The 23,029-nt window shown below is 50.8% G+C and overlaps 1 protein-coding gene across 4 annotated transcripts in view; it reads left to right on the top strand.

Annotated features, from left to right (window-relative positions):
- Window positions 1-6,419: 6,419 nt before the first annotated feature.
- LOC105476165 (opioid binding protein/cell adhesion molecule like) overlaps window positions 6,420-23,029 on the top strand; it is a 1,438,816-nt gene continuing 1,422,206 nt past the window's right edge. For 3 of the 4 annotated variants that reach the window (XM_071076069.1, XM_071076066.1, XM_071076068.1), the window contains exons 1-2: window positions 6,420-6,569; window positions 19,707-19,801. The gene's annotated coding sequence lies outside the window, so the exon portion shown is untranslated. Of the gene's footprint in view, window positions 6,570-12,867; window positions 12,991-19,706; window positions 19,802-23,029 lie in introns of all 4 variants that reach the window. The other variant, XM_071076067.1, reaches the window with a different exon arrangement.

The following is a 23,029-nucleotide window of genomic DNA, read 5'->3' as shown; positions in this document are numbered from 1 at the left end:
CCCTGTTGCTGGTTGGGGTGCCGTGTCATTCATTTGTTCATTCATCAGACACTGAGTACCTCACAGGCCTGGCTCTGGGGACACTGACTTACAGCCTGAGGGAGACATACAGCAGCCATTCCAGCAATGGGACAATGGTAATATGGGTGCTACTGGAACATAAGAAGGAGTGCTCTGTGGCTGGGGCAGGGGGAACTTTTTGAGGGAAGTGTGCTGGTTTGTTTCAGACATTTATGTTATCTGTACTTATTCCTTCTCTAACTCTCTTCCTTTTTAATGTAGGTTTGGTTTCTGACCTATATTCTTTTCCTCCTCTTTGAAGAACTTCTTTTAATGTTTCTTACAAGGTAGCTATACTAGTGACAATTTCCCTCAATTTTGGATGGTTGGAGAAAGTCTTTATTTGTCCTTCTTTTGAAGGGCAATTTTGCAAGATACAGAATTCTAGGCTGGCAATCTTTTTTTTTCTTTCAAAACTTAAATATTTTACTCCACTCTCATCTTGCTTGTATGGTATCCAAGGAGAAGCTGGATATAATTCCTATCCTTGTTCCTCTATAGATAAGGTATTTTCGCTTTCAAGAAACTTTGTCTTTGATTTTCTGCAGTTTGAATGTGATATGACTAGGTGTAGTTATTATTTATTTATTTTTTTCGTTTATCTTGCTTGGTGTTCTCTGAGATTCCAGGATCTGTTGTTTGGTGTCTGTCATTAATTTTGGAAGATTCTCAACTATTATTCAAACTCTTTTTATTCTCCTTCTGGTCTTCCCATTACACATATGTTACACCTTTTGAGATTGTCACACAGTTTTTGCAAAATGTTTCACTTTTTTTTCCACTCTTTTCTTTTTCTCTTTGCCTTTCAGTTTGGGTAAATTCTACTGACATTTCTTGAAGCTCCAATTGTTTCCTCAGTCTTGTCTAGTCTACTGATGAGTCCTTCAAAGACATTCTTTATTCCTATATAGTGTTTTTGATTACTGGCATTTTCTTTAGACTTTTTTTCTTAGAGTTTCCATCTCTCTGTTTACATTACCCATCTGTTCTTGCATGTTGTCCACTTTCCCCATTAGAGCCTTTAGCATATTTATCATAGCTATTTTAAATTCCCAGTCTAATAATTCCAATATATCTGACTGGTTTCTATACTTGCTTTGTCCCATAAAGCTATGTATATATATTTTTAGCAAGCTCTGTAATTATTTTGGGGAAAGCAAGACATGATTTATCAGGAAAAGGAGCTGTGGTAAATAGGCCATTAGTGTGAGGCTGTATGTTTACCTGGCTAGGAGGCTATGTTTATGGTTTTGTAGTGTGTCAGAGGCTAAGGTTTCCTCTAGCATCCTTGTCTTCATCTTTCTTGTTGTCTTTGGCTTTCCCTAGAGGCTCCTTCTTAAATAGAGTCTGAGGCTTACAGTTATTCTGCTGTAATCCCCGGTTATTATATAATCCCCGGTTATTATATAATAATTTAACACAATATTCCCATATTATTGTGGTGATAAGTGTGTGGGAGGGGAAGTGTTCTATATTTGCAAGGTTAGTTCTCAGTGTTTAGTGAGCCTTTGCCTCTGGGCTGTGACCTTTATGTGTGATTCTCAGCTTCCCTCACTCACTGATCTTAGGAAAGACAGGAAGGCTTGAGGGGAGGATCTGGAGTTGGGCATTTCCCTTCTCCCAGGCTGGCTTGGCCCTGGCAAAATAGTTTCCCTTGAGGGTGGGCTCTTGTTAAGAACAGAATGCTCTGGACCTATTTAAAAATGGCTACTTTCCCCTTTCCCTTTGGGAAACATGAGGGGATTTTCTTCAGTTTTCATTGTGAGGAGCTAGTAGAGCTCCTGAAAGCAAAACTCATGAAAGTGTGGGGATCCCCCCAGTGACTGGGCCCTGGACGTTTTAGTAGTCAACCTTGTCCACACTTAGCCTCCAGCAATTTGTCAGTTACAGTTTAGGTAGTTTAGGTTTTCCTGCCCAGCACTGGCTCCTGTAGAGTTTTGTGTGCCTGGGCTTCTGTCCAGTAAGTTGTGATTCTCTGTATCCACCTTTCTACCTCTCCAGTCAGTGGTTTGCCTTCTAAGCTCAACTCTCTGAGGGATCTAAGAAGAGTTGCTGGTTTTCAGTTTATTCAGTTTTTCTTACTGTTAGGATGAGAGTGATGACTTCCGAGCTCTTTACATGTCAGACTAGAACCCAGAAGTCTTATTGAAGTATTTATCGAGTGTCCACGAGAATGACCACTGACGTTCACTGAGCACTTTCTATACGCCTGATCCTATCCAAGGCCTTGAAATGTATCCAAGCACTAAGCCAAGCAGGCTTTGGCATAGATGGTATTATTATTGTTAGAGAGGAGATAACACAAGGCCTAGATTAAGTACCTTGACCAGAGTCACTTTGGTGACTGGGGAGTGCTAGAATCCCAGCGTGGCTTTCTTGATCACTTTGTTATGCTGTATGTGGGCCCCAGGCCAGCCCTGGGAATACAGCAGTAAATTACGCCCACCCGGTCCCTGCCCTGGTAGAACTTTCATTTTGACAGGGGAGATGAATTTTACACAAACTCATCAGTTGTGAGTCACAATTTTCATAACTACTTGAAAGGTGAAGTCCTACATATAATGGGAACTTGCCTTCAGAGAAGAGAACCTAGATTTCTTTTTTATTTTAAAATCATCATCCCCCTTTTATGGATGAGGGACAGGCAGTTCAGAGAGGCTAAATAGCCTTCCTGATATCATCTAGCCATGAAATGGCAAGCCAGAGTTTGAATCCAAATGGTCTCATGCCAGAGCCAGTGTCCTTAACCCCTGCCCTCTCCAGCAGAGCTGGGTGAAGGATCACTTCGGTTTGTTGTTGGTGGTGAGCTTTACCCACCAGACACTGCACAAGGAAGGGAGAGAGGTTAAAGTTCCTCCCCTGCCGCACTTTTCCTAGGGGCCAGGACACCTGGACTTTCTCTCCCCACCACCTTTCCCTCCCAGCCTCCCTTTGCCTGAATGCCCCAGTAGGGTAGGCTGAGGGAATAGAGGATGAGTAGGAGGTAACCAGGCAGAGGGGCAGGAGAGCAGCCAGCCCTGGGCAGCGGCAAGTGAGAGGGCTCTGAGAAGGAAGAGAAGTCTGGCTTCATGGACACACCAAAAGGCTGTTCTAGCTAGATGGGAGACAGGGAGCGAGAAGGGGGACGGGGGAGGCTGTCAAGAGGCCAGGTGGGCCATGTGGCATGTGGAGAACTTGTTAAGGATCCCGCCTTATCCTAGCAGAGACAGGAAACAGGATATGCGGGAATGTTAAAGCAGAAAGTGATTTTACATGTGGAGACAGGCTGCGGCAAAGGATGGCAGCAGAGAGCCCAGGAAGGGTCCACTGGGCAGTTGCAGGTTTGTGTGAGATGGCAGTGACGACCTGGCGATACATGGCTCCTGGAGTGGGGAAGAAGAAAGGTCCTGGGGGTACAGTTGGGGGAGGGTGCCGCCATTAGCTCAGGTAGGTGGGCCTAAGTTGAGGAGATCAGTTCAACTTGGGTCCTGAGTTTGGGTCCCCATCGAATGTCCCAGTGGTGATGGACACAAAGGGCCCGGGTCCAGGGGAAGCTTGGAGAACACTGAAGGCAGAGAAGTGGCACAAGCCCAGGCTGCTGGAAAGGGGGTACTGCCTGCTTGGGAATGGCTACAGCCTGGATGTCAGTAGAGGAGAGGGGTGGAGAGGAGGTAAGCTGGCCTTCCTCAGAGCCCTCAGTGGGCTGTGCCCTTCCAAATGCTCACTCAGGCTACTTGGGAAGGCAGGGAGCAGTGCTTGGCTTGCCAGAGCCCATGGCGCTGCTGCAGGGAACACCTTTCTCGGAACCTGGTGGCCTTGGGAGGCAAGCAAAGGGAGGAAGCCCTCTCTCTCTTCACTATTGCAGCTGAGAGGCTGTTTCGCTAGAAACCACCAGATGGTGCCCTTTCCACGCAAAACGCACATTTCCTGAAGGTGACCTGGCCTTCCCTTTGAGTCAGCTCCTGCAGGCTGGGCCAGTAGAGATGTCAGCCGTTTGGGAAGCCTCTGAAGATGGAGCGCCTCTGAGTGTCTTCGTGTCGTCATGAATACAGTTCACATCCACACGCCTGAACTGTATAGCAGAGATTCATTCCAAGAACATTTGTGGAGCATTTATGCCCAGCACCGGGCCCGTGCTGTGAGTGTGAGGATACCCGGGTGAATATTCTGTTATGTTCTCAAGGAGTTCAAATGGGTGGAAGGGCTGACTGCAAACAAATAATGAAATATTGTGTGAAAATAAGCCAAAAGGGTATAAATGGTAGAGCACACAGAAGGGAGTGATTTTCTCTGCTTCAGAGAAAAAGTGTCAACTGATTCCCAGAGGCAGTGACGCTTGAGCAGAGTTTTGGAGGCTTTTGCCAGGCTCTGACAACCAAGGAGGGGTCCTCCAGGCAAAGGGAAAGTCCATGTTGCAAGGAATGAGGAAGGTTAGGGAACTGGGCCTGGCTGTCTGAATGTCTGGAATGCCGGTATGGTGGGTGGAGGTGTGGTGGGGGACATGGCAGGAGAAGAGGCTGGGAGGTGGGTCAGGTGCTGAGAGGTGACAGCTGGGTGCAAAATAACCCCACGAGACTGGCAGAGGACCCAGGGGAGGAAGGATGGAAGGAGTACCACGCTGGTCAGGTCCGGCTTCCCGGGGAGGGAAGATGGGCCCAGGAAAAGAGGGGGAACGCATGGCTTGCAGAAGATGCTAGAGGTCAAGAGCTGGGCAGGAATGGCTGAGTCACCCACAGGATCCCACTGTCTCTCTCTCCCCACATCTGAAGTTTGGGGAGAGAGGGACCCATATTAGTATTATAGCCACAGCTCCTTCAAACCTAGGGTGGAAATGAAATCATTAAGTGGCTCAAATGGAGTTTTGTTCTGTGCATGATTAACCCCAGGAGGGGAGTTTGGGAACAAATATGCCTCCTCTACCTGTATTACAGGGGGACTGAGCTACGGTAAATTAAAAGAAAATCACTGGCAAATTTGGGACCAGTCAACTGTGACCAAGCCATTTGTGTAGTTAAATGGAGCTGAAAGAGCTCATCAAGGTTTTGTGGGTCATGGATCCTTTGAGGGGAGGGGTGAAAGCTGGGGGTGGCAGGTGGGTGGGGAGCCAGTCCAGGAGGCCACAGGTGGAGGTCTATCAAGGGACTACTTGGTGGTGGTGGCAATGTGCGGTGCTGGCCTGACTTTGTCTTGCAGATCACTTCCTAACAGGACCTTGTTAATTCTGGACAGAGACAGGGGGCTCTCATGTGAGCCAGACTGGTACAGGCAGAGTCAAGCTCTGCAACACCAGGAGACAGGGAGGGTGTGCCCACGTCCACCAGGGCAGGCGGCCTGCTGCGTGGGTCACTGCAGGGAGCGATGCAAAGTGCTGCTCCATGAACCACACCCAATGTTGTGAAGACCAAGCCACTGTCCTGGGGTGTCCACTGCGAGGCGGGATGGGGCTCTGTCCCATCCTTAGGTGGGGGGTGACACACCCAGCCAAACCCGGACATGGAAACCGGGCGGGTGGTCTCAGATGCGGGAGAGGATGTCTGGCGGGGGCCAGCAGGGTAGGGGCAGGCGGAGGGCGGGGGTGGGCCGCGGGAGGAGTGGGGAGGGCAGGGACGCCCCGGGCTCCAGCGGGGCCTGAGACCCCGGATCAGGGCGCCGCGAGGCCGCGGAGTAGGGTGGCCCACGGGAGCCCAGGCCCTCTCGGGGCTCAGCGGCCAGCGCGGGCGAGGCGCCCACACCGCCAGCCGACTGCGACCATTTCACCCACCGGCCCGAGGGACCTCCGGCCCGGCGCCCAGAGGCTTCTGCGGCTTCTCCCCTCGCGGGCCGGCCTGGGGAGGACGCGGCACCACCCCTCCCCGAGGGACCGGGAACCTCGACAGGGGAGGCCACCCCGCCTCCGCCGAGCAGCCAGACACAGTGTTCGACATGTTTTCCAATTACTTGGCAGGCTCCGCAGCGATGCTCGAAATTCATTTTCCATCCTGAGAGGGGAAAAACAAAGGCAAGAGAAGGCAGCAGCTGCTCCCGGCGAGTTGGGAAACTTTGCCGCAGCCAGCCGAAACCGGGGCGGGGCACGGGGCGGCACGGGGTCCCCACCCTCCCACTCCTCCAACACCTCCCCTCCCCCAACTCCTCCCCGGCCCCTCCCCCAACTCCTCCCCGGCCCCTCCCCCAACTCCTCCCCGGCCCCTCCCCCAACTCCTCCCCGGCCCCTCCCCCGCCTCGCCCCTCCCCCTCGCCAGCCCCGCGCCCCTCCCCCTCCCCCCGCCCGGCCCCTCCCCCGCCTCGCCCGCGGCGCTCCCCTAACTGCGGCCCCGGGATCCTCCCGCCGCCCCTCCCCCCAGTCCAAGCTCCTCCCCCGCCCTTCTCTCCACCCCCAGCCTCGCATTCCCTCAGCCCCGCGCCCCGCTCCCAGCCCTGCGCCCGTCCCCGCCCGCTCCCGGAACCACTGCCCTCTCCCGCCCGCCTCCTTCTAGCTGATTCTGAGGGCCTCGGGACCACAACAAGGTCCGCAGCCCGAAGGTCCCCAGCAGGTGGGTTTGCTCAGGGTGGGGAGGACAGGGCAGGACTTCGCGGGGCGGGCTGTGAGTGGGGAAAGTCCACACCCTCAGCTGCGCCCCCAGCCCCCTGGGCACGGCTGCTCTCCGAGATCAGTTGCCCTCGGACCGTTATCTGCGGACCGTCGCCGCTGTAAGCGCCTCCTCCTTTATTGCCGTTTCCCGCTGCCCCAGACACAGTGCGTGACGTCGGTGCTCAGTAAATGTTTGTGGAAGGAATCAATGACTGGGGGGGCCTTCGCCGCCGTTTCTTAGTGCTCCCATCAGTTGTCTGCCTCCTCCGCCCTTCAGGGCCCTCGTTCTCTGTGTCTTCATAGGCACCCGTTTGTGGGCCAGCCTGGAGGTCCCGAAAATGAAGGCTGAGCGGGCCTTTCACGGGAAACCTGGTACGTGAGCAGGATTCCAGGGAAAAGGGCAGGTACAACAGTCTCTGCCTTATAAGGAGGAGGCGGGAAGGCTGAGTGAGCAGCTGCTTGTGGCGTGCTTTCAGCAAGGAGGATGTGCTTACTAGCAGTGTGTGTGCACATGTGCGCTTCTGGGAGGCAGTGTGACATAACTGCCAAGACGCTTCCACCTTCGAATTGCCAGGCCTGGGACCCTGGTTTTACCATTTGGCGGCTGTGAGATTTTGAGCAAATGGCTTAACCTCTCGGTGATTCTGTGTCCGGGGGTCCTGGTGAAGACCAAGTGAGATAGCATCCGGGTAGAGCGGCATCACATGTCCGCCACTTGGTAGACCCTCAGTACAGGGTAGCTGTGAGGATTCCTGTACCTGGGAAGAAGCACCAGCCATAGCACAGCCCTTTCCAGCACCAACGACTGCTGGCTGGTAGTCTTCACGTTTATAAAACACTCTCCTAAGCCTTTTGGAATGTAGGTCGGTGATCTAGTCCGTCCAGAAGGACACAGTCACTGCCCTCTAGGAGCTTATACTGGAAGGGAAAAGATTATGAGGGCCTCTAAAGATGCTGGGGAACCACAGACAAACACTTAGGAAAAATAAAAATATTAGGTGTGCATTTGGGAGCCAGTGTAGGAGGGGTGTGCTGTCAGAGATTCATGTTTGGTCAACGAGGGATCTGCACATTTTCAAAGGAGAATCAGAGTCTTAGCTCTATGGGCTTCAAAGAGGGGCTCCCCTGAGGACCTGCTGGACCCAGGACTCCTGGCATTCTGAGGGGGCTTCTCTGCCTCTTTGTGCCCACTGAGGGAAGGCTCACTGGGGCCTAGACTGGGAGGAGGGTGCTGTGGCATCCTATGGCCAGCAGGTGATGCTGTTGATCTAGTGGTGCAGGCTGCCGGGTTGTGATGGTGCCCTCCCACCCCCTACTCCTGCCCTAGCTGCTGATTGCTCATTTTCCACCAAGTGCCCTGTGCACAAGCTATCAGAACACCCCCATTAGCTCCTGCAGCCAACCCTGTGCTTGTTCTTCCAGTGGGGACAAGTTCCTCTACCTACCGTGGGCGGAACTGAGTACAGGATTTAGGAGTGAGCAGTGGACAGTAGACCTTCTATTCCATTATGAGGGAAGAGGTGCGATTGGGCTCTGGGTGCAGCGGGGACTGGTATTGACATCTGGGGAAGTGGGTTCACCTTGCCACACCACAAAGCCACAATTTGCGCCTGCACACCCCGCGGGGCTTCTTCAGTCAGTCAGGATGTCTTGCAGGAGGGATGGAACAGGGGACCCTAAGGGCAGGGGTGGACAAAAGAAGGAACAGCACCATGAATCAGTATCCCAGAGCTGTGGAACCCCCTTTCGGGACCCAGGTCCTGCATCTACTTCCTCAAAGGCTGCAGCAAAGTGGAGCTTCTCCAGCCTTCCTGGGTGTCGGACTCCCTTCCAGGAGGTACTTATTAAAGATGTGGACGACTGGATACAACCTTGATTCATTTGTCTTGTGGGTTTGGGATGGAACCCAGGAACCTGCATTTTTATCAGTTCCATCCCAGTGATTCTGAGACAGTTGTCCTCAGGCCAGGGTCGAGATGCACAAGGATAAAGCATGCTGTTTTTCTCAGTGGAAGAGAACTTGGCAACTCCACAACCAGCACCGGGAGAACATGCTGCCTACTTCAGCTGCCCTTCACCTGTTCCTTGGAACATCTTTTGCTAATACTTGTGACCACCCCCAGGTGGTCCTGCTTTGGTCCAGGAGAGTTAACAAAAAGGAGAGCTACAAAGAGACACAGCTATAGACAGTTTGGTTGAGCAGGTAGTGAGTGGGTAATCCCACCCAGCTTGAGCCCATTAAGCACCCCCTGCCCCAGTCCTGCATCCCTTGGCTTTAATCCAACCTTCTTTCTGAAGGGGTTGGTCCTGCATTCTACAGGGAACAGACAGCATGGGTGTGTGGTCTTTCCGTGAGCCTCATGGGACCATGTCACCACTCATATTGCAGAAATGTGCACACAGGGCATGTGTGCCTTTGCATGTGTGCACACACTTTACTCCCCTGGGCCTCAGGGTCAAATGATGCCTTGTGAAATGAAAGAAAAAGGTGCTTTTCTTTGAGTTTGCACCATTTGGCTCCCTTTCTCAGGGCTTGTGGCCAACAGTCTAGGGAGTTGTGTGGGCTATGGGAGGAGAAAGCAATGAGGGCCACAGGACCATGTTCATGCCACCCTGCCTTTGCTGAGCTGTGTAGCAATGCTTACGTCACTTAACTTCTCTAGACGTCGTGTTTTTCCATCTGCGAATTAATAATATCCTTCTCTCAGTGTTGGTTTTAGGTGAGGCACTGCATGCAAATCCGCAGCACCATCTCTGGGCAGGCTGGTGGTCATCCATGTTATCTATGCCTCCATCCCCTGCTGCACCCCTTTTCTCCAAAGAGAAGAGGTGAGTTATTCAGTGTGTCCAGCCTACCCCTCTAGAAAATGGGAAAGTTCGAGCCCCTCACCACCCAGAGTTGGTTTGAGCCAAAATTGTTGGGAGGAACTGGGGTTGGGAAGGGTGTTATGGTTTGATATTTTCACTGCCTCCTGCCTGGGGGTCTGGCCAAGACTGTGGTGTTAGACTGTTCTTTGTCCAGTCCTCTGAGGCCTGCCCGTTCTCCCATCCTCAGGTTGGGTTTGTGCCACAGATCCCAGGTGGGCCGACCTTGGGAACCACCCAATGCCTGGCATATAGCAGACACTCAATAAATGGTGTTGTCATTAAACCTTGGATTGGCTGGGTGGCCTTGGACGAGCCTGTTCATGTTTCTAACCTCACGGGTGAAATGGGAATGGTGATAGCACCTGCACGGCAGGGACAGAGCACCTGCACACACAGCTCCTAACAGTGTTCTGCACGTTTGTTAAGTGCCTCAATAAATGCTGCTGTGATCAGTACAACACCGGAGGGATCGTAGCTCGTTCTTCCCTCCTACTCTTGGGGGAATGTTTTAAAATAGAAAAACTGTGTTTCCATCGAGACATCCACCACCCAGAGCTTTGAAGGAGCAGGGAGAAGACTCAGAATGAATGTTGCTGATGAACAAACTTAAATTCCTGATGGGCAGAAATGTATCATTTCCTTTCCGCAACAGGGGAGGGAAAGCGACAGTGCAGGTGGAAGCCGCCTCCCTGCCAGGCCTCTGAATCTGAGACCCTCCCGCTTCCAACCCCAGGAGCCTCCAGCGTTTGCGTGGGTAGTTGGGTTTGGAATACGAACATACTCCCGTCCTCAGTAAGCCGCCAATGTGCAGGGGTTGGATGCACAGGAGTCTCTTCAGGCCGTACTCCTGAGAGTTATTTTAGATGACAAGATGACATCTCCGAGTTCACCTAATCCGTCCCAGACAGATGAGGCCCACGCTTCTGCAAAAGTCTATGGGTCCTGCCCCGTGGCCTCCTTCCTCCTAGGCTTCAAGTCTTCGGCTCTTCAGGCGGGAATGCCAGTCCACATGCCTTTTCACACTCAGCTCAAATGCCACATCCTCTGTGAAATGTGTCCCCTTTTATCCTGGGCCCCAGCTCCCCAGCAAGATTAAGTTCATTCCCACGTCTCACTGTCTATATATTTAGCATAATTTCTTTTTATGTTGTATTTAAAAATAGTTCCCCCTTCTTCCCTACCTCCCCACCCTCCTCCGCCAGCCATTTATGGGCCTGTCAGACTCACTGCATTTTAAGTACTTCAGGGCAAGATTTGGGTCTTGTCCATCTTCGTGGTCTCAATAAAGTTTGAACTGACTCAATGTAGCCTGAACCACGCCACTAAAAAGCCAGTCGATTTGCATGTTATGTTTTCAGACCTAGGTTGATGTGATACCCTACCTGCGTTCCTAATCCTTCCATCCTTCCAGGAACCACCCCTTCCACCTCCTCTCCCCCCCCTCTGTCTCTCGCATGTCTCTCTGTCTCTGTCTCTCTTGATGCCATCTCTCCGTCTCTTTCTGTCTCTACCTGCCTGATCTTCACGGGTCTCACCCTCAGCATCACAGTCCCCAGCAGTGGGCTGGCTCCAATTGCAAACAGTGTGTGTCCTTCCCTGGATGGAACTCTGTCATGGCTGGGAGAAGGGCCCTCTGAACGAACCCTGGCCACAGAAAGCATCTCTTGAAAGATCACTGTGGTGACGGTTCCTATAGTGATCAATAGCTTCAGGATGGAGCCTTTGGGGTTGTGGTGTATGCTTAGTACCGAACACAAAGGCCTTTCCAGGGGGCATGAAAACCAAGAGGAAGACCAGCAAGAGTAGCTTCGCAAGATCTCCTCCCCCATGTGGCGCTTTCTCTGTGTCCCTCTCTCTCTCATGTCTCTGTCTCTTTTGATGCCATCTCTCCATCTCTTTCTCTGCCTCTGTCTCTCGCTCTGCCATCCACAGGTCTCACCCTCAGCATCATGATCCCCATCAATGGGCTTGCTCTGTTGCTAAGAATAAGCCCTTCATGATCTGGGTACAAAAAGAGCAGGAACAGGCAAATCTGCCACTCACACAGCTGTGCTTGGCAAAGAGGGAGAAGAATTCCTTCAGACAAGAGCCCGCCCACCAGCTGCCCCTGGGGGACCTGGTGCACATGGGTCATTTGGCCATGGTCCCTTGAGTTTGGCAGCTCTGGCTTCCTCTGATTCTCCCACCTCAAGTTGCCCCAAAGTGTTCCGGGACACAAGTGTCTGTAGGGGAAATGGCTTCCTCAGTCACTGTAGGATGTATGTGACCGTGGGAGTCTTCTCTACATCATGGTCACCCTGGGTTGTATTTATTCAGAATTTAGATTTTCATATGGTAGAAAACATTGAACTTGAGGTCCCAGCTCTGTTACTTACTAAATGTGCAATCAAGTCAAGGATGTGTGACTTAATCTCTCTAAAACTCATTGAAAAAAATTATATAATGAACTATTGAATAAGCCAAGGAACATATATGCACTCTTATAAGCTCTGAAGGTATAGTGATGGGTAGGAGAACATCCCTGATCTCAGGTTCTAGTGGAGGGAGGGGCGCCACATTTAGAGAGAGCTGATCTAATAGATAGAAGGCCATGGTACTCTATGCTTTGTAGAACAGTAAAGCAGAGAGTGGAGAGGATGGCTGGCAGTTGCTTTTTTATAGAATGTGGTCACTGATGGCCTTAATGAGGAGGTGACATTTGGGGACGGGTCCCAATGAGATGAGGAAGTGAGCTGTAGATATCTAGGGAAGGGGGTTCCAGGCAGAGGGAACAGCACGTGCTAAGTCTTGAGGAACAGGTGGGCCTGGCCTGTCAAAGAATCAGCTGTCGTGGCTGCAGCAGAGGGAGCAAGGGAATAGAGGGGACGGGATGCCGCAGTACGACTTGAGTGATGTTAAGCCCCTAGGACAAGGCAATACAGCTGTGTGGAGAGTGAGGGCTGATTGCCCAGGAGGATCCATGGAGGAGTCTGGCCAGGAGATGCTGGTTGTGGGCTCCGATTAGGATTTCAGGTTGCCCTTTTCCCAAGATGGAAATTTAAAGCAGTGTCTAGGACATGATCGTCTTTGCATCTGAAAAGATCTCTTGTCAGTCTCTGTAATCCAGATTTCTCATCTGTAAAATGAAACGGTGCCTCCAGACCTCATCAGATAGTGTCAAGGTCAAATGACATGTTTGATAAGGGCCGTTTGAAGTTAGGGTGCACAATAGCAATGCAAGGTGCTATCACAATGATTAGGCCTCTCTTGAGTGTTGAATGGATTTCCATTTCTTCAGGCAAGCATCAGACAGCATTCTCAGAACTTGAAGAACACTCTCCTCATAGATTACCTCACTTGATCCTCACAGCCCATCCAGAGTGGTTGAAATTATTATTATTCCTATTCAACAGACTGGGAAATGGAGGCTCAGAGACTAGCGGGATGAATATACACAGTCAGCAAGTGCTGGCCTTCAACAGAAACCTTCTGATACAAATTCACTTCCAAAGAAGAGGATGGTACTGTCCGTGGAGGTAGGATATGTGGACGTCGGGGTATAGATTCAAAGCTGAATCAGATCTAAGCAGAAATGGATTTGTCGAGAGCTACTACTGTTATGGTCACACACACAGTCCCTGGAAATAATGCAGCATTATAGACTGCACAGATTAATACACAATAAAAGTTGCTGAAAATAGGCAGATGCTAGCTATAACACAGAAAGCTTAGGAAAATCAGGCGAAATCATATCATACCAGCTGATGGCAATTAAGTACAGATGACAAAAGAATGACATTAACACAGCTAAGATTTGAGAGCCTCACTGCAACTGTGATGGGGGCCCTGAGAAGGATTGGGGTGCATGGTGGGGAGGAATGCAGTGGTGGTACTTCCATCCACCAGGAAAAGCCCCCCATCTCCAACCTTTTTGTGAACAGCTCTTGAGAAGACAGAAGATCTATGACAAAGTGCCAACTGGTTCCAAGGGATTTCACCCTGAAACTGTGCTCCAACACCTTCCAGGAGTTCCGAGGGTTCTTTGAAAACTGCACGTCCCCAAGGCTCCGGCTTTGGGTCTGGAGTGTCAGAGGGTTGGGGAATTCTGCCGGTGTCTAGCACTTTGCAAACTTCCAGAAAGGGCTGGTTGCATATCAGGCTCAAATAGAGAAGTCTTGCATGGAGGCTGAGGGCTGCCTTCAAGTGACCTCTGTGGAAATGTCTTTCAAAAGACATTTCAGCCTCCATGCAAGACTCTCCTCTCTTTGAGCCGGAGATGCGACCAGCTCTTTCTGGAAGTTTGCAAAGAAAGGAGTTCTGCAGCCTTTATGATTTCTTCCTTCTCCAAACATTCTCTGCTGAAATGGAGACTCATTTATCCCTCTTGTTAATTCTTCATTTCCTGTCCTGGCTTCAGTAGTTCTCGGAAAACTCATTGATGCTGAGTTCGCATGTTTGTGGGAAACAGAGGTGAGACCAGAGTCAGGGTGAAGAGGAGGAGAAAGAGGAATAGGGAAGGGGACCGGCCGCCATCCACCCGGCTTCCTGGAACAGCAGTCCCAGGTCCACCGCAGTGGGGGTGGCGTCCCTGGTGTGCTTTTATCGGCATTATCATGCAATATTCCCCGGCCTGCTTTGTCTTTGTGTTGCATTTTATCAATACCACCAGCGGATCCTGCTGTCCCTTTCTGTGGGTTTATTAATATTGCCCTCTGATCTATGGGTAGCTGCCACACTTTGTATTCCAGCCCCATCCTGGCTTCTCCAAACTCAGACACCATATTTAATTAGATTTTCTCCCTGGCTCAGGCAAACAGAAATTGAACTCCCAGTATCTCTCTATTGCTCCAGAGCTCACGCCTGACAGAAGGAGACAGCTCTCTTTCCCTCTCTGGCTCTCTCTGCCTCATTCCTTCCGTCCCCACCGCTGACATTAATATTCCAAGACAAGCCCACTTCTAAGTTCAATCTTTGCCCCCAAACACTGAAATACACCCCCGTGTTACTCAGTGCCACTGAATAAGTCATGTGTGGGAGGATTCCGACGCTACAACTTTTTGCTCTTCCTCCGGACTTTGGGCTGGACCTGCCTGTGGGCGAGTGGTGTGGAGAGTAGGGGAGGTGGCAGGTGCGGTGCAGGGTGTCTCCAACTAGAGGCCAAGGGTGAGGGGCCTGAGAATATGGAGACACATTAAATGCCCTTTCAAGATGACAGCACCATCCTTGGAGTACTTTGTTGGAGGAGTTTTAAGAAAAAAACGCCTTTCGGTGTTACAGCCCTTTCATCTTTTTGGTGTTTGGGAAGAATTGGTCTTCGTTAAAGTTATGAAAACCAACCTCTAATTTCACTTTCTGTCAACTAAATGTGAGAGGAGAGCCCAGGGTTAAGAGGAGACCTGGAGGATGCAGGAAGGAGTCAGGAAGGAGGGTTGGCTCCTGTGCCCGGGGAAGTCCTGCCAGCAGGAGGGGCAGGCCCTTACCCCTCACCAGCACTGGGGCCTGGCCACAGAGCTGTGGGCAAAGGGGTCTTCAGGAAACTTTGTTTTAAAACTACTTTGTATCCCTTCTAGAAATTCACTTATTATATTTGAGACTCAGATTCCTCACTGGTTAAATGGGGATAATGGCAGCTGCCCTGAGGCCGGTTCCACAGAGGTGACCCTTGAAAAAATCTATGCGCATGACTCTGTTCCATAAACTGTGATTCTCCTCGTTAGGATTGGGCATTCCTGTTCTCAACTAAATCTTGATTTGTAATTACTATTGGGCAATATAAAAGAGAGGACAATAAAATAATTATTTGACTTTAAAATGATTTTTTTTAATGTTCTTTATCCAGGAAATTTGCAATTATAATTAGCTTACCTAGTCTGAGCACTTAAACAGACTGATATCAGAGGAGATTTAGGGTGACAAAAATTTTAAATAAAATAGGAAGGAAGGAGGGAAAGAAGGAAGGAAGAAGGGAGGAGGGAAGGAAGGAAGGAAGGAATGAAACACAAATAGGAAAACAGCAGAAAGGGTGGTTAACCCAGATTCCCTGGGTAATGTTTGAAATGGCTTCATACCAAGAAATAAAAATTCGCACATTTACTTTAAAGCATAGTGAATATTTGAGATATTTACATGTGAAGAGTGCTGAGCCCTCCTTAGAAGGCAGTGGGTCTGCATGCTTCATCCACCACCTTCAGGGCAGCAAGGAATGGCCTCCCCCGGACCCTGGGGCCATCCTTGTGCCCAGCCGTAGGCACCGGCTTCCAGAGCAGCTCCTGGTGGTTGTTGGGGAGGGGGCGCCTTTCTGTCCTGGTGGTCAAGGACAGTGCAGTGAGGGCACGTGAGGGGGCAGAGAGAAAACTCAGCACCAGGCTCTTCCACTGAGCAGATGGAGGGCATGTGGACGTGGCAATGGGTTGGCATGACGGGCTCTGGAGTTGGCCAGATATGCGTTGCCCTTCTGGCTGTGCTGCCTAGCAGTGTGACCTTGGGCAGGTTGTACATCACTCTGAGCCTCAGCTTTGTCATGTGCATCAAAGGGAAGACGCTGCTTGCTGTGAGGGGCCGTAGGATGCAGTGGAGCCATGCAGTTGGTGGAGGGAGGATGTCTGGCCCCCACCCTAGGGCTTCTGTGCCGTGAGTGCCTTTATCCTTCCCTTCTCTCTGAGAAGTGCCCAGTGACCCTCATTGGCAGGGCTGGGAGGACAGGTTGTGTCCCTGCTTAGATCCATTTCAGGGAGCCAGGTTTGCATTCTGACTCTGTGACATGACCCACTGGGGACCCTGGGGTAAGTGGGAACAAGAGAGGGTGAAGCTTTTGATTGCACAAGGCAGACACGAAGGTCCTCAAAGATGCCCTTGGCACAGGGGCTTCCTTCTCGCGAGCACACCATCACTCTCTCATTTCCTCAGATAAAAAGCTCACCTGTAGTCCACAGACGCCTCCCAATCAAGGGCAGGCAATTCTGGTCATTGGGAGGCATTGTCTGGAGGCCTGTCCACTCAGCCCTGGGCCCACACCACTGCTGCACCCCTGAGGAGGGGCAAGTTTGAAAGCCACACTTCTGGATTGGACTTCCCTTCTTCAGGGGAGTCCCCCAACCTGTTCTGGCCATAGGCTAGTTAATGGCAGGGCTGATTCTAGAACTGAATGCTGATCCAGGGCTTATCTTGTGACACTATGATGCCCCTTGACAGAGGAGCTCTTGCTGTCCCCAACTTTGATTCAGTCACTGCATATCCAGTTGTCCCTTGGTATCTGAGAAGGATTGGTTCCAGGATCCCCCTTGGATACCAAAATCCACAGATGCTCAAGTCTCTGATATAAAATGTGATAGTATTTGCAGATTACCTGTGTACATCCTCCTATATACTTTAAGTCATCTCTAGATTACTTATAATACTCAGTGCAATGCAAATACTATGGAAATAGTTATACTGTATTTTAGGATTTGTATTATTTTTACTGTTATATTGTTATTTTTAAAAAACATTTTTGATTCACAGTTAATTGAATCTGCAGATGTGAAACCTACAGATTCGGAGGGCTGCCTCTATTAGGTAAGGTAACACTGTCTGCTCTGAAATTTTGGTGACTTAGTAGCGTGGACATTTCTCTCTTGCCCGTGTAACAGTTTGGTGTGGCATTTCTGATCGGCAGGTGCGGTTCCATCCCATGATGGCTCAGACGCTTATGATTGTTCATTCCGTGGTCGCGTGAGCTCCTGGGCCTTGCTGCCTCTTTCTCTAGATGGTGGGAGGAGAAAGAGATCTGAGGGACTGCAGACACCTCTTAGAAGGCTTGACCTGGAAGAGGCACCCGTCACTGTGACTCATGCTCCATTGGCGAGCGCTGTCCTGTGAGGCCATGCTTCACTACAAGGGAGGACAGCCTTGCTGTGTGCCCAGAAAGGAGTAAAACAGAAAGCTGGGTGCTGGGGCACAGCTAGGAAACTATTGCTAGCCACCCTTCAGGTGGCCAAATATCTGTGTTGCTCTCTGTCCTGTGCAGATCATGCTCACACACCCTGGCCTCAAAGCGGCAGTCTTTGCCCTCAAGTCTCATGTAGCTTCTCAAGGTCTGGTGAGCTGCAAGCTAGCAAGGCAATTTATCTGCCCTCAGGATACAACTGGGATGCAAGGACGAGAAAGCTGGCCCGTGTCCATGGGTGACATGCCACATCCATGGATGGGGTGGAGTTTTGCTGGTGGACAATGTGAGGCGCTCTACCCTGGCAGTGGGGATGCTGCATGGTGAGACCTGCCTCCGCTTGCTGTGAGAGATGTCCTTGTCCATTGTCCTTCAGAGTCCCTGCCTACCCTCTAGGAGGCACTTCCTTATCCACCCACTCCGTGGTCACAGCTGACACCAACGGGCGCATCTGGGCATGTGTCTGCTTCTGATTAATGGACACTTTTTACTCACAGGCTCTTATAGGCCAGCAAACAGTTTCTTTGGTATTCAATTCCCTCAAAAACTTGGTAGGTTTCTCAACTATTTGCTTCCAGTCAGTTCCAAATACTAGTATCAGCAGCTAAAGTTCTTTCCAAGATCTCCTCCTCAAGTGTACTTAAATTCTTTCCTGCCCGGAGCCGTCCTCCCTCACACTTTAATGAGACATCAGAAACAGTAGGCTTGGAAGGTTTTGAGTTTGCTAGGCTGCCATAACCAAGTACCACAGATTGGCTGGCTTAAACAAAAGAAGTGAACTGTGTCTCAGTCCAGGGGACTAGAAGCCTAAGATCAAGGTGCCAGCGGGGGTGCTCCTGCCCAGGGCCAAGGGCCGGGAGGGAGATGCTGCTCCGTGCCTCTCTCCTAGCGTCTGGTGGTTTGCTGGCAATCTTTGGTGTTCCTTGGCTTCTCTATGTCACCTCCGCCTCTTCTTTCATCTTCGTGCCACGTTCTCCTTGTGTGTCTGCCTCTTTGTCCAAATCTCTCCTTTTTATAAGGACTCCGGTCATACTGGATAGGGGCCCATTCCACTCCAGTGTGACCGCATCTTTACAATTGCATCCGTGATGACCCTATTTCCAAATAAGGTCACATTCCGAGATATTGGGGGTCAGAACTTTAGCATACGATTACTTAGGGGACAGTGTTCACCCCATCATGGAAGAGAAGGAAGTGTCTTTAATTCGATCTTTGTTACAGGGCTGGGACCCTCTGCTTAACTGAAAATTATCAATGGGCCTTTGTTCTCAAAGCCCCTTTTATCTCTCTTCCAGCTCTTCAGTGCCCACATTTCTGAACTCTCTTCAAATATTTTTCCTAGAAGGAAAACCCATCCCCATTAGAAGGAAAGGAAAGGGGCATACGGTGAACACCTACTATGTGCCAGCGTCTGTCACATATCTTGTATCTCTTTTCTCATTTGGGGATTCTGTGAAATGAGGATGGATCATACAGGCCTGGGAGGAGAGAACTTTTCTGGGAATAACCTCTACACCCTGTGCCCACTCTCTAACCTTTTCAAGCCTTTGTTCTGATGTCAGCTTCTAGGCGAGCCTTCCCTGAACACTCCATTTAAAATTAGACTGCTCTGCATTTCTCGTCTCTCCTTTCCCTTGCCCCCATGGCATTCATCCTCACCACCTTCCAACCGAGTGTGCGATTTCCTAAGTTTTGAGTCATCGTCTGTCTCTCAGCACTGCTGGGCGTCACAAAGACGGCAGAGAGTTTGCCTGCTCTGTTTGCTGAAGTGTTCAGTGCCCAGAGCTGTGCCATGCAGGAAACTCAGGGCGCATTCAGTAGAGCCCTGTTGGGAGAATGGATTGTAGGTGTCTGGATCTTCCCTGCAAGACTGAGGCTAAAGGCAAGCAGCGGGGCTGTAGGAGCTGCAGTGAAGCAGATGGGCTTAGCACCCCCGGGGCTGGTTGGAGTCTCCGCCCGATGCTCTATCAACTGGGTAGCAGTTTATCTTTCTGTTCTTTAGTTTCCTCCTTGGAAAATGGGGCAATAACAGTACATCTCTCCCAGGGCTGTTGTGAGGATTAACAAGTAGCGCGCATGAAGGAACACTTGGCAGGGGCTGGGCATGCTGGAAGTGTTCAGTAAACGTGGTTTCTACTTGTTAAAGCCGTTGTTAATAACACCAATTTTCACAAAAGAAAGCCTCTCTGCTTTTTCCTGTGTCTTTTCACTGTTGATATATTTGACCCCTTATCTTAGAGGTCATGAAATGGTACCTCTGTAGGTAAGAAAGCACAGGATGGCTTTTGCTGTAAAACACTTCATTTTATTCCATTTCTTTCCTACCAGTTTCCTTGGACAGTCACGTGCGTGTGCAGCCGAGAGGACGCTGGACTCCAGGCAGCAGGTTCTGTCGACCCCACCTGGCTGGATCACCTCAGCCTGTGAGTCTTATGGGCCTCGGCCTGTTTATTCATGAAATAACAGGATTTCTTTCTCAGTAGAGTATTTGAAGAGAGTTCCAACATTTGGGGCGTTGAAGGGTTGGAATAGAGATGAAGCCGGAAGGGACTTGGAGGAACAAAGGCCCGTTGATAATTTTCAGTTAAACTGAGGGACCCCAGTGATGTGTAAGGCACCTTCAGTTCTCACTTCCCCTGATACTGCCGCCTATGGGTCAGTCTGGAATATTCCTTCACAGTCGCAGTTGCTGCAGTCTCTAGATTGCCTGTGCTGCCAAGCTTGCCACACCCACTCAGCTTCTGATGCCATTTAGGCTGGAAGTGCCTTTGGTCTTGCGAAAGTCTTTTCCTGAGCCATCTCTGACCTGCAGGATTAGCTTTGGTTCTCCAGCTTCACTGTGCAGTTCTCCTCCCGCAGGGACCTGGTGCCCAGCAGGCCTGCTCCTCCCCCATCCAGCAAGGCTGGAGCAGACAGGTGCAGCAAGAGGAGGAGTGAGGGAACGGGAGCACTGAGAGAGTGAAGTCACTAGCTAGTCCTACTGTCTCTGCATCTCTTTTCCAACAAGACCTCCTTCAGGGCCAGCAGAAATGGGACTAGATGGTTGCATTTTGAGTGTGTGTTTTATTAATGAAGGGCGAGACAGCAGAGGAGACCGTAATGATATCATAGTATGTCTGATCTAATTATGCTAATCGATTTTTATGGCTCATCAGAGGGAATCCCGATGGTCTTGTGTCACGAATTCCCCAGAGATCTGGATGGAGAGGCTGCTCCAAGACTTGGAGGGCTGTTGGGAGAACATCCCAAGACTTTTCAGAGTTGGGAAGCTTCTGTGGTTCCAGGCCACCATCTGTCCCATCCAGCGGAATGTCTGGGTGGTGGAGGGTGGGAGGGGGTGTTGCCCTCGGAATTGGGGAAAAACCTGCAAAGAGAATGGATCTGGGAGGGACCAGGAGTGGAGAGGTGGGGGCTGCCAGAGCTTGTGACTCCAGAAGGAGCAGCAGAGTCTCCCGGGTGGGTAGGCTGCTGAATGAGTTGTGTGTGTGGCTCCTGGCCTGCTCTGGTGACAGAAACTGCAGCCTCACTGCATATCAGAGTCCTGTGAAACAGGGGCCTTGCAGATTCATCCACCCTGCTGCCTCCTGCTGCCCTCTGCTCTTTTCCCACCCATAGACTTTCAAGCACACTTTTAACCCCACAGATTCCCCTGCTTTAGCCTGAGTATTACCCAGTTCCTGAGCTGTCTCTGACCTACAGGATTAGCTTTGGTTCTCCAGCTTCACTGTGCAGTTTCTCCCTGTGTCTTCAGTTCTTATCTCGCTTTCCTTCTGCCTAGCTCTCCTTCCTTCCCCCAGAACTGTGCCTATTTTCATGGCTGGTCTGGACTCCATTTGCAGGTGGGCAGGTAACATATTGGTTATTGAAGGCATCCTGGGAACCCCAAGACACAAATAATCCTCCTTTCACCTCGTGCCTGCCTAAAATTCCACATGTCGTTTATTTATTTGTTTTGGCTTAAACTGCAAGTTCTTGTACAGAGCCCACCTTTCCGGGGCATGTGAGGGAGGGTGTGTGGCGTGCTGTGCTATCACCCGTCTGCTGGGGGAATCATTTCCAACCCTTTCTTGAGGGGAGTTCTTGAGAGTGGTAGGGAGAATGGTGGCCACATTGTCATATTTTGACCAGCGCTGCCCAGAGCCATGTCTCCCGTGGTCACGTGTAGGACACACCAGTGTATCCCTCCGTCTTTGTGTAGCTGGGTCTGCCGACTCTGGGTTTAGGGCCTCTGGGCAGAGCACCAGCAGTCCCTGGCTGGCCTCTGGTCTTTCTGCTCCGCCAGAGGCCAAGCTTAGCAGGGAAGGGCTCATGTGCTGACTGGGTGGCCCAGAGTGCCTCCTTAGGGCTGGTGGCCTGAGTCTCAGAGGTTTGGGTGCAGGGGAGTAAGGACAACAGGGGTTGTCCTCCACACCCAGGGGAGCCATGGGTGTGGAGAAGGCAACCAGAGTCTGGCAGAAGCTAGTTTGTGAACATGAAGTGTATTCCTACTGGGGTCCTGGGCACTCTGGGCACTCTGCGTTGTTGAAGTGTGGGACTCAGAATTCATTGGTGAGAGCAGCCGCTGGCTGTATTAGTTTTCTATTGCTACCGTAACAAATGATCACAAACTTTGGACTTAAAACACAAATGTATCATCAGACAGTTCTGTAGCTCGGAAGTCCAGCTGAGTTACGGTCAAGGTGTCAGCAGGGCTGTGCTCCACTCTGGATTCACTTTCTGCATTCACTTGCCCTTTCCACCTTCTGGAGTTCCTTGACTCATGGACCCCTTCTTCTGTCTTCAAAGCTGGCAACCTTGCATCTCTCTGGCCACATCTTCCTTTCTGACCACAGCCCGGGAGGGTTTCTTTTCTTTTAAGGACTCATGTCATTAGATAGAGCCCATCTGGACAGACCAGGATAACTCAAAGTGCTTAACCTTACTTACAGCAGCAAAGTCCCTTTTGCCATGCTAGGTGACCTATGCACAGAGTCTGGGGGTTGGCACGTGGCTGTCTCTGCTGGCACACTATTCCGCATACCACCGTAGTAGTACCTAGACAAGCCTGAGCAAGACCCTAGGAATGAGCTGCTGGGAAGGCCTGGCTCTCACAGAGCAGGGACTCTGGGAAGGGGGCAGTTAGGGAAGAGACATTACTGTGGCCGGACTTTCAGCCTTGCTTTGGGCAGTGTGGAAGTGTGATGGCTAGATGCTCACAAACTCATTTCTTCTTCCCAGGGGCACAGCTGATGTAAACCTTCCTTACAGTTGTATGGGGCCACAGGACTGAGCTGTGGCCAGTGAAATGTGGGTTGAGGTAAGGCGTGCTACTTCCAGGCACTGACCGTATGATCCTCCACACTGGCAGGATGCACAAGACCCAGGGGAGGCTGCTGAGCGCTGGTGATGGAGAATCAGCCAGACAGAAGATGTCTGTGTGGGAGCTGTGACCTTCCCACATGTGTGGGACCACAACATGAATGACAAGACTCTATAGCGTTAAGGTGTTGAATGATGGGATTCTTAGCTACCGAAGTTAGTCTCCCCTGAATAATACAGATATTGATGCCAGAAGTGGGTGCTTCCATAATAAAAATGCCTGAAACATGGGATATTGGCTTAATATTCAGGCTGTGGGTGGTGAGGAGACACATCCAGAAGGCTGGAAGGCT

This window comes from Macaca nemestrina, chromosome 12 (genome assembly GCF_043159975.1).
Source record: "Macaca nemestrina isolate mMacNem1 chromosome 12, mMacNem.hap1, whole genome shotgun sequence".
NCBI classification, from domain to species: domain Eukaryota; kingdom Metazoa; phylum Chordata; class Mammalia; order Primates; family Cercopithecidae; genus Macaca; species Macaca nemestrina.
The sequence above is the reverse complement of the archived record's forward strand: the minus strand, read 5'-3'. Positions and strand labels throughout refer to the sequence as shown.